Genomic DNA, 11,144 nt, shown 5'->3' with positions numbered 1-11,144 from the left:
CTCAAGGTCAAACTTAGTCATCTTCCGTGCTGGACTGGAATCCTCCATTTACCTTCTGGAGCCACTGACCACCCCTCCCCACACTTCTCTATCCTGCCCCTCACCCAGAAGGCCAGCTGCTATGGACCACACCAAAGGGTCCCCTCTGGCTTCCTACTGGATTCAGCTAAACAGAGAACCCCAGTAGGAAAGCTGAGGAAGAGGGAAAAATGAAGTTGGGGCTTCCTAAATCCCTCCTTGTGACCTCAGGCCAGTTGTCCCACCATGACAGCTCCACTACACTCACCAATTTATAATATATCCCTGTGCCTTCTTACACTCTACCCACATCTTTGTAAACAGTTCCTATTTAAACCCTAATTTACATGTGCTCTTCTGTTTGGATCCTGAATGACACAGCCCTCCTGTGCACCTCAATACTGTTATTGTTGATTTTACAGACCCAAGTTCCAATCCCAGCACTTTGGCTTTGTGCCCTGAGAGGGATTATCAATATCTCCAAGGCTCAGATCATTACCCCTGACCCACCACTGGGAACACTCACCAGGAGTTATTCATTCCTTGTCATATATTCAAGGCATATTTGTAAAACCTCAATTATGTGCAGCACACAAAGAAAAAATGTCTATCTTGCCTTCACTCAGAGAACTCACATTCCAACTGGGACATGTAGATGATAGAGGTACACAGGAGTCTAAGGGAGTCCATATCACCAGACCAAGATGGGAATGGTGATCTCTTAGAGAAAGGTGTCTCTAGGGACTCTCAAACTCAACAAGCTCAAAACCCCAAATTTGATCTCTTCTAAGAGCTCCCTGTCTCAGTGAATGAGTACCTCCACCCCTGTGTGCAGGCCAGAAACCTAGAAGCCATCTTTGGAGCCCCTCTCCTTAATCCCCATATGAAACCAATCAGTAATTTTTATAACTGCCTCCTAAAATACCCTCAGAATCTGCTCAGTCTCACCCATAATCTAAAACAAGCTACTGGCAGCAATCACTTGAATTACAATGACTTCTGTATTTACTTGCCCACAACCCTTTCCCCACCATCCTCTATATGGCAGCCACAGTGATTCTTATCAGATGAAAACCTTAGCAGGTTGGCCTGAAGTGGCTTTGATTTCAAATTAAAGAGTCAGTTCTCTAAAAATGTCCACCATTCCTGATGTGGTTTGGCTCTTGCCTCCCTAAACTCATCCAAGGACATGTAGCCCATGATCTCCCTACCCCCCTCCTCCCTAGACCCCCAACACTCACCTTCTCTCAGACCCCTACCTCATGCTCCCCTTCAATACAGGAGTCTGGTGCCTCTGCCTCTAAAATCTTGTCTCCCCTCCTTTTCAACAGTTATTTTTCATCCTCCAGGATCAGTTCCTTGGGAAGCTTTGTCTGACCCCTGACTCTATCAGCCCCTGTGCTATGGGCTCACATAGAGTAAAGTCTCCCTATTGCAAGGCAGAGTTTGTCTTTATTTGTATTCTAGCAGAATAATTCATGCTCATTGAATTTTCTTTAAGCATTAGTTATGTGGTCTGAATATCATACTCTTAGTAACATAAGGGTAGGGATCATGTCTTATTCTGTTCATTGATGTATCCTGAGCCCATATTATAGTGCCTGGCATGAACTAGGAGTTAAAAAAATATTTGTTAAGTTTTTAAAAGATTTTACTTATTTATTTGAGACAGAGAGAGCATGTGAGCACACGAGCGAGGGTAGGAGCAGAGGCAGAGGAAGAAAGAGACTCCCCACTAAATCAGGAAGCCAAACATAGGGCTTGATCCCAGGACCCTGAGATCATGACCTGAGCTGGAAGCAGATGCTTAATCAACTAAGTCACCCAGGTGCCCCAATATTTGTTAAGTTTTAGAGCAAGATGCCAGGAAGGAAAAGAAATGGCAGTGACTCTTCCAGATTAAAAGGCTCCCATTAAACATCAAAATACTTCCTTTTGAAGCATTTCTGAAAATATTATATTTTCCCTGTCTTCGTAAAGTACATTAGAAATAATTCTATATTTACTGAAGGCTCTAAATCTTTATTAGGAACCTCGGTTATTGGATTTTCTAACACTAGCTGGCTTTTGACTTCTGTGCTTTTTAGATTGCTCGGCCTGCAGATTCCTGCTCTCAGCCTTCAGAGTTGCCAGTGTACTTTGTGGCTAGTGTCACTATGCCTGCCTCCAACAGCCTCTTTCTTGCCTTCTCATTTGTTGCTCTGAATCTCCTGCAGACCAGAAAACTAGATACCAAGTGGGCTGTATGGGGTGTGAAGTCAGATTGACATGCTCCAAATGAACCCACAGGGATCTTCTAAACTAGAGCTAATGACCTCCAGTACCCCCGTATGACTAACACCAGCCACTCTCATCCCACTTTTGCACTGTTCTTTTCTACTTTCCCTTTTTCTCCCCCTTCATAACCTTCATTTGGCAAGATTGGCCTTCTCTGGACTTGGCAGCTAACAGAAATTTTCCTTTCCCCCTTAAGTATAGCAAACCCACCAAAAGGGTAGAACTGACCATCAGGGTGTCAATGCCCTTGTTGCTTTTTGCTGTTTTTAGGTACTCAGAAGCTGTTTTTGTTTTGTTGTTTATGTTTTGTTTTTGGGTAAATGGGGTTTTACCCTAAAGAGACGGATACCAAAGACACAAGCAGTTATTTGAAGCATGTGGCACTTTTAGCAGATGGATCAAGCCTGGGTATCAGTGACAATGACCTGATTTTTAGTCATAAAGGACCTCCCTGTCTTTTGATCCAGTTAGAATAATATTAATTACTTCCACCCTGAGTTAAAGGGTAACAGGGGGGAGTCAAACTGCTAATTAAAACCTTGGGAATGGTTTTGCTGGCTGTGGAGAGGGACACCAAAGCAAAGTAAGAGACTGGGGTAGGGAATTGCTCAAGTACAGAGCAAATGAGAAAGCAACAGCTCTCAATCCTATCTCCAATTTGAGCACTTAGCCCTTTCAAGTTGATTGCATGCTTTAAAAACGTATTAAGGAAACGCAAGGAAGATGGAGAAAACAAAATTTGGAATGACAGAGTTCTTACAAGCTAAGAATTAGGCTCTGATTCGAAGGGCAACTTCTGGAATGATTTTGAAGACTCAGGCTAATGCTTGGCTTCATGCAGACAGAGAAGCTTCGGTTATGTTAGGAAATTGCCCCCATTGATGCATATGTGATGTTAATGGCAGGTTAGAATCAAAGGTGAATGAAAATGACAGCACTGTCTGTTCCCTGAAAAAAACAGGACCACAGTTTTCTACATGTTAGGAAGAGGCCAAAGATTTGCCACTTATTCAAGGCTGGAAAATACTCTGATGAGAAATTGGAAGGCCGCAAGAACACAGGTGGCTGAACTCAGCGAACGACTCCACATACTTACATAAAGGAAGCCCCTCTCCTCCTGCATTTGTGGATTAACAATGACTCTGCATATGGTTTATTGAAGATAATTTCCCATCCAGGTACATTTTCAAATTGTTTTCCACCCAGAGGTTTTATTTGGCTCTGTCTTAGAGGGCTTGAAAATCAGGCTTTTCTAAGAAGCTTTCTTTGTAACAGGCAAAACAAGGCATTAGCAGAAATAGGAATAATGAGAAGGCAGGTGCCAAGGTATAGAGGAAGGAGCACCAGATGCAGACAGTCTGAACACTAATCTCATTATATCATTCACTAACTAGCTCTGTGACCTTGAACACATGGGTCCTGAAGCTTCTGGTCTAGTTTCTTCAACTTTAAGTGACAAAGCTTGGCCACATTCTTCTAAGATTACTTTCAACTTATTAGAGAATCTAGATGTTTAGGAATTTTGGGAACTTGAGTTCTTATGGTCCATCATGGTATTGGATGTTGGGGAAGACAGTGAAGAATAGAAGACCTCCTTGTCTTACAGTAGAAAGAACATTAGACTTAAAGTAACAAGCAGTGTTTGACTTCTCTAAGCCTCAATTTGCATTTCTGAAAAATGGGTACAATAATAATGTACTTCACAGGGTTGTTGAGTGGATGAAATAAAACAATGTGTGCCTAAACTATTCCTGAAAATCTTTTAGGAAATCATGCTCCAGGCACTCAAGGACTTTAGACTAGTTTATTGGGTGAATGGGAGGGGCCCAGACTAACAGAGAACCAAGATTCTCAAAATACATGCAAATCACTTGGATATCTTGTTAGAGATGCAGATTCTGGAATGGAACTCGAGACGCCACATTTCTAACACACTCATAGACAGATGCTACTGATACCTAAGTCAGATTTTTAGTAGAAGGACTATCAAACAAGACACTATATAATAAAGCATGTGCATGGTGCATGATGCATAGCATGAGTGAAAGCCTCTATTTCCTTCTTACCTATCCTCCCTTCAAGAGCAGTTCAAGCAATACGGTTGAGACTACTACAGCCCTCTGTAAACTCTTTCTTCTTAAGGGATAGTGCAGAAAGCTGGATTCCAATAATTTTGCCAGGTGACTGTGATATGAAACTAGGTCAGCACCAAGTACTACAGAGGTGGTTCTCAGCCCTGGTTGCATGTTAGAATCAATTGCAGAGTTTAAAAAATGTAGAGGCTCAGGCCCTAGACCAGCTAATAAATGAAAGGCCTTTAAGGCACCACAGGTGGTTCTAATGTGAGCCAAGTTTGAGAACTCATCATACTCAAACTTACTAGTGAGAGGAGGGACCACTTTGGCTTGGTTTACCAGTGTATTTCCAGTGCATGACACCGAACCTGGCATTCAGCATATATTTGTTGAATGAATAAATCATTGATAATAAATAAATGAATAATAAATGAACTAAAGTAATGAAAATTTAGACTGCAGGTAATTTCCTTATTCTCCTTCCTGAAGCCCAAGAAAACTAAGTACTCAAGCATAGGGCTAAGGTTACCATCTGGAATAGACTGCCTGGTTTGGAATCCTGACTCTGCCACTCAACATTCACACAAACTTAGGCAAGCTTCACAACTTCGCTGTTCCTCAGTTTCCTACTCTGTGACATAGGGATGATAACAATATTACCCACTGTTTAGAATGGCAATAATTAAAGGAGTTAGGACATGGAGAGCATGTAGAAAAGACTAGTACATAGTAACCATGTAATGATTGACAGCTATTTTTATATTCCATCACTGAGCACACATGGTTCTGAGTTCTGCAAGTGGTCAGATCAATGGGCATTCTCCTGTCATTCTCCTGTCTCCTGTCATTCAACCAACTACTAGTTCTTAATTCTATTCCAGGTGCAGAGAATCTGTGACTGTAGATACAACAGTGAAAGCAGAGACACCAGCCTATTCTCACATTATTTAAAATATAGTAGGCGAGGTGTACATCAAACAAGTTATTTCAAAGTGATGAGTAATAGAAAGTTATTTTAAGTGTCCTATTACCAAGGGAAAAGGATCATGAGGACATTGAAAGATGGGTGGGAAGGCAACTATAACTGTATAACAGGCGCAATTAATACTGAAGGTCAGGAAAGGCTTCCTATAGAAGGAGGGATGTTCAAGCCAGTTTGGCTGAGCAAAGCGAGAGAAGTTGCAGAGATTTCCAGGGAAGAACATTCATGAAACCTTGGAAGCCTGAAAGAGCAAAGTATGCTTTAGCCACTGAAAGAAGGCAGTGTGGCTGGGACATATGAGAGTTTAGGTTGGGTTTTGAGGCCTGGGTAAGACTGGGAAGGCAATGAACAAAACAGAATAAAGTCAGAAAGGTGAAGCTGAATATGGCATTTAATCATTCAGGAAATAGGCAAGGGGACATGCTGGGGAATAACGAGAATGTTTGTGAACCAGAAGGGGGTATGTCTGATAGGGTCAAAAAGGACTTACTGATCACCATGTGATGTGGCTCTATGGGAATGGACATGCCAAATTACAGCCACCCTGGAAACCCTGGCAGATGACTTTGGCAATCTCTACTTCTGCCTTCCTTTCCCTCTCCTCATGATTTCTTCCCCTGCTCTACTAAGGTTCCTTTATTAACAAATCCTCTCTTTCCTTCTCTTCCAAAAATCAATTGGAGGAGGGAGTATCACATAGAAATCATTGGCATGTCCTAGACATGAAATCAGAAAGAAATAATTTTAAAGTATAAACTCCAACCTTTATTAGCTATAGGACTTGAAACTTCAGTTTCTTCATCTATAAAATGAAGTAATAATACCTGTATTAGAGATCTCCAGAGAAAAAGAACCAATAGGATATGAATACATGGGGTGTGTGTGTTTGTGTATAGTGAGAGAGAAAAAAAAGATAAAGAGAAGGGATTACAAGGCATTGGCTCATGTGATTGTGGGAGCTGGCAAGTGTGAAATCTGTAGGCAGACAGATAACCCAGGAAAGAGTTGATATTATATCTGGAATCTGAAGACAGTCAACAAAAGGCCTCCTAAGCTTCAACAAATGGGATGAGACCCACCCACATTATGGCAGGTAATCTAAATTATTCAAAATCTACTGAGTTATATGTGAGTCACATCTAAAAACACCTTCACAGCAACATCTAGATGATTTTTAACCAAACATCTGGCCACCATAGCCTGGCTAAATTGACATAAAACTAGCCAGCACACTATCTCTTTATCTACACCTAGGATGTTACTTGGATCACATTGGTTAATATACATGGATAAATATGGGCAGGTTCCCTTGTGTCTCTAAACCTCAGTTTCCTTACCTGTAAATTGCAAGACTATCTTGCAAATCAGAACAAGAATGAGCTATCACCTCACACCTGTCAGAATGGCTAAAATCAGCACAAGAAACAATAGGTGTTGGGATCCCTGGGTGGCGCAGTGGTTTAGTGCCTGCCTTTGGCCCAGGGCGTGATCTTGGAGACCCGGGATCGAATCCCACGTCGGGCTCCTGGTGCATGGAGCCTGTTTCTCTCTCTGCCTCTCTCTCTCTTTCTCTCTGTGTGACTATCATAAATAAATAAGAATTAAAAAAGAAAGAAACAATAGGTGTTGACAAGGATGTGGAGAAAAAGGAATCTCGTGCACTGTTGGTGGGAATGCTAACTGGTACAGCCACTCTGGAAAACAGCATGGAGTTTCCTCAAAAAGTTAAAAATAGAACTACTCTATGATCCAGCAATTGTACTACTAGGTATTTACCCAAAGAATGCAAAACACTAATTCAAAGGGATACATGCACTCTGATGCTTATAGCAGCATTATCTACAATAGATAAATTATGGAAACAGCTCAAGTGTCCATCAATAGATGATTAAAGAAGAAGTAATACACACAGACACACACACAATGAATATTACTCAGCCATCAAAAAGAATGAAATCTTGTCATTTGCAGTGACATGGATGGAGAGTATAATGTTAAGTGAAATAAGTCAGTCAGAGAAAGACAAATACCATATGATATCACTCACAAGTGGAATTTAGGAAACAAAACAATGATGGGGATTAAGGAGTGCACTTGCTGTGATGAGCACCAGGTGGAAGTGTTAATCACTCTACTGTATTCCTGAAGCTAATATAACACTCTATGTTAACTAACTGGAATTTAAATTTTAAAAAAGAGACACTACTTATCTAGTAGAGTTGAGATGACACTCAAAAGAGGCAATCTAAATCAAAACTAAACACAGGGCCTGACACCTAGTAAACTCCCAAATAATGTTTCCTTTTATTATTATTTTCATGCTAGTATTATCTGCACTAAGCACTTGACATTTTCTTATCTGTTAACCTTAGCATATCCTTGTATGCATACCACTTTCCTCTGTGACTAAATTCTAACATACTTCAAGATTCAGCTTATGGGGGAATCCCTTCCTAACACCTTCTGCCCTATATTCTGGATTAGCTGCACTATTTTCATGCATCTGTCACAGCACTAAGCATGTTTTGTTTTATTTTGTTTGGTTGGCAGGCTTTGTCACTAATGTAAATCCTAGAGGTAAAAATGTGACCTTCATTCCCGTGTCCCATCATTTAGCACAAAGCAGGACACAATTGTATATAATTGCAAAATGAACAGAATTGTACAGATCTGCTTATTGCTCATCTGATGAAATGTACATTTGGAGTCAGTTTACCCCCTTCAGATTATACCCATTCAGGCCTCCTAACACCTCCATGGTGACTATGAGAACTCCAGCTACAACCAACCCTCTGGAATCGCAATTTTTAATATTTATGCTCTATTTGGTACTATTTAGTGACATCCTTCTTCTGTGTATTACAACTCCATAGTAGTCAAGTAGGAATATTTATGTTCAATATTTATTGAGTTGAAAGAAATTGACCCTGACATAGTATGACGTAGCAGATTCAATAGGCAGTTGCTATAGAAAAGTCAGACATGACTTGTTTATACTAGCAAGAGGGAATGTTTGGGGAAGGATAGAACTGTTCTATATCATGATTGAGATAATGGTTACATGAATCTACACTTGACTTAAAATTCATAGAACTTTATACCCAAAAGTCAATATTACTGTGGCCTAATAGAAACAGAAAAAAATCAATGTGCACCAAGTCTACATAACAAAAGACAGAATATACAATGTCCAGACAATAAAACTTTTATGACAAATAATTTCATAACGATAAAATTCTGACCTATTACCCCTGCAGTAGCTAGGCCAAGAAGCCAGAGCCAGACCATAACCTCTGTAAGCAACTTGCCCAGAAAGGTCATGACTTGGTGATGACTGTCAGCTTCCCTACCTTTTGTCCCCACTTCCAATGCAGGACCAACCACAGCAGACCCAACTAATCACTAGGAGCCCTTACGTCTAATTAGCCCACCTCTACCTTCCCCAGGCCAACATTCTACCATCAGGGCACATCTAAAACCTTCCCTTTCCTTCACTGTAATTGAAGTGAAGCCACCCTCCTGCCTACCTTTGAGTCTCTGCCAAACACAGTGTTGGGGGCTGACTCTCTTGCTATAAGAAGTTCTGAATAAGCAGTTCAGTTTTTTTCTTACATGGATGGTTTTTATTTCCACAATACTATGCTATCATTTGGGATAAAACAGAAGTGTGTACATGTGTTTGTGCATAGATTGCAATTAAAAGTACATGCACACCCATGAAAACAGAAATGATATTGCTTCCTAGGAAGAGAATTGATTGGTTGAGCAATGGAGGTAATAGTGAGACTGATATTTCTGTTTTCCCTTTTGAACCTTTGGGATGCCCCACCATCACCAAATCAGTGATTTAAATAAAAATAACAAGTAAAAGTGAATTTCACTTTTAAAATATGAAGACTTAGATTATAAGAAGTATTTATCATTCAAATTCACAAATGACCACAATCTCTAAAAGTAACCAGCTTGATGATTATTATATTTAGAATAAATCGGTGATAAGGTGAATTGTTTCACAGTTCTGAGCCTGGCTGACCCAAAGAGGACAGCAGGGGGGGATTGTAGGGAGGATTTATTGCCACTTCACATGTGTGGTTCCTGTCTTATAGTAAGTGCATTAGCCAGGCTAGACTAACAGCTGAAGAAACAGAACCCAACATTTACGGTAATTCAGATACAGTAGATGTTTTTTTTCTTGCTCACAGAACAGAGAGGCTGAATGAGGTATCAGGTGGTTCTCTCTCAGTTGCTCAGGAACTCGGACCCACACTTGACCTGCCATCTTTGATGTGGGGCTTCTAAAGTCTCCCTGGGCAGCCCCGGTGGCTCAGGGGTTTGGTGCCACCTGCAGCCCAGGGCATGATCCTGGAGCCCGGGGATCGAGTCCCACGTCGGGCTCCCTGCATGGAGCCTGCTTCTCCTTCTGCCTGTGTCTCTGCCTCTCTCTCTCTCTCTCTCTCTCTTTCTCTCTCTCTGTGTTGCTCATGAATAAATAAAATCTTTAAAAGAAATAATAAAGTCTCCCTGGGTTGCATCTTATCCATGTAGCTCAAATGGGAAGAACATGGGTGGCACATACAGGAGGCTCTATGGGCCGTGCCTGGGAGCGGAGACTTCCACTTTCCCTCATATTTGGGATTGACAGATTTAGCAAATAACAGGACAGACATCCTGTATTTTATCCAATTACATTTGAATTCCAGATAAATAACAGTATTTTTTAAGTATAAGTAGTATGTCCATGTCATATTTGGTACATATTTATTCTAAAAAAATATTTATCTAAAATTCAAATTTAACTGAGCATCCTATATTTTATCTAGCAATCCTGGGCCACATTTCACTGGGTGGAACTTAATGCAAGCTAAGGAGGCTAGGAAATGCAGTTCTGTTGTTCCGCCAGAAGAAGAATATGTGAGTTTTGTTAAGCAACTAGCTAGCAGTCTGTGCTATGGTAAGAAACGAACAAGGTTTAGGTCCCTTCCTTTCCTCTCTACTACAGGTGTCACAGGACCTAGAGAAGCAATAGAAAATAGTGGTTCTTGAGTTTTGGCATGCCTTAGAATCTTCTGGAATGCTAGTTAAAAGATTAAAATCTTTTGTTCCAGCCTTGACAATTCCAAATTCTCTCCAATCTTAGAACTCAGAATCTTCCTTCTTAACCAGTACCCCACACAGCTCTATTGCAGGCAATGGAAGCAGCATACTTTTAGATCTTGGGAACTCAGATGTATGTACATGAAAAAATTAAGAACTCACCAAACAGTTTGAAATGAAGCAGTCTATGGTAGGTGATAAACCTAAGGTTTTGCAGCACAATAGACAGAGGCATAGTTTCCAAACCTATGTGTACAAGAGGCCAACGTGGAACACTGGCCTCAAATCTTGGGGTACAGAGCACAACTCAAAACACCTGCCAAAACAGGCTCCAGAGGTTCTGTCCCTTGGAACAAGTCCTTGGTAGACTCCAAAAATAAAATAACAAGAAGACAGTGTCACAACGTTGGAGTCCTTCATCAAAGTCAGACAGTCCCCTCCTTGTGCTGCATGGCAAGCCTCTGGAGAGAGCCATACAGCCGGTGTGGACTCTAATAAGCTGTCTCCTTGGAGTGATTTGACTCGCGGAGCTGACTGCTGTCTCTGGTAGTTTAAAGAACAAGAGAGTTATTTTTTTAACAAATCCTCTTGTAATTGTTGAAATCCCAGCATTCATTCATATTCATTTTGGAAGCTGGCACCCATTGCTTAAGGGACTGGTAATAAAATTGACAATCTGCTACAGTGGAACTCATGCA

Source organism: Vulpes lagopus, chromosome 15 (genome assembly GCF_018345385.1).
Source record: "Vulpes lagopus strain Blue_001 chromosome 15, ASM1834538v1, whole genome shotgun sequence".
NCBI lineage: Eukaryota > Metazoa > Chordata > Mammalia > Carnivora > Canidae > Vulpes > Vulpes lagopus.
The sequence above is the reverse complement of the archived record's forward strand: the minus strand, read 5'-3'. Positions refer to the sequence as shown.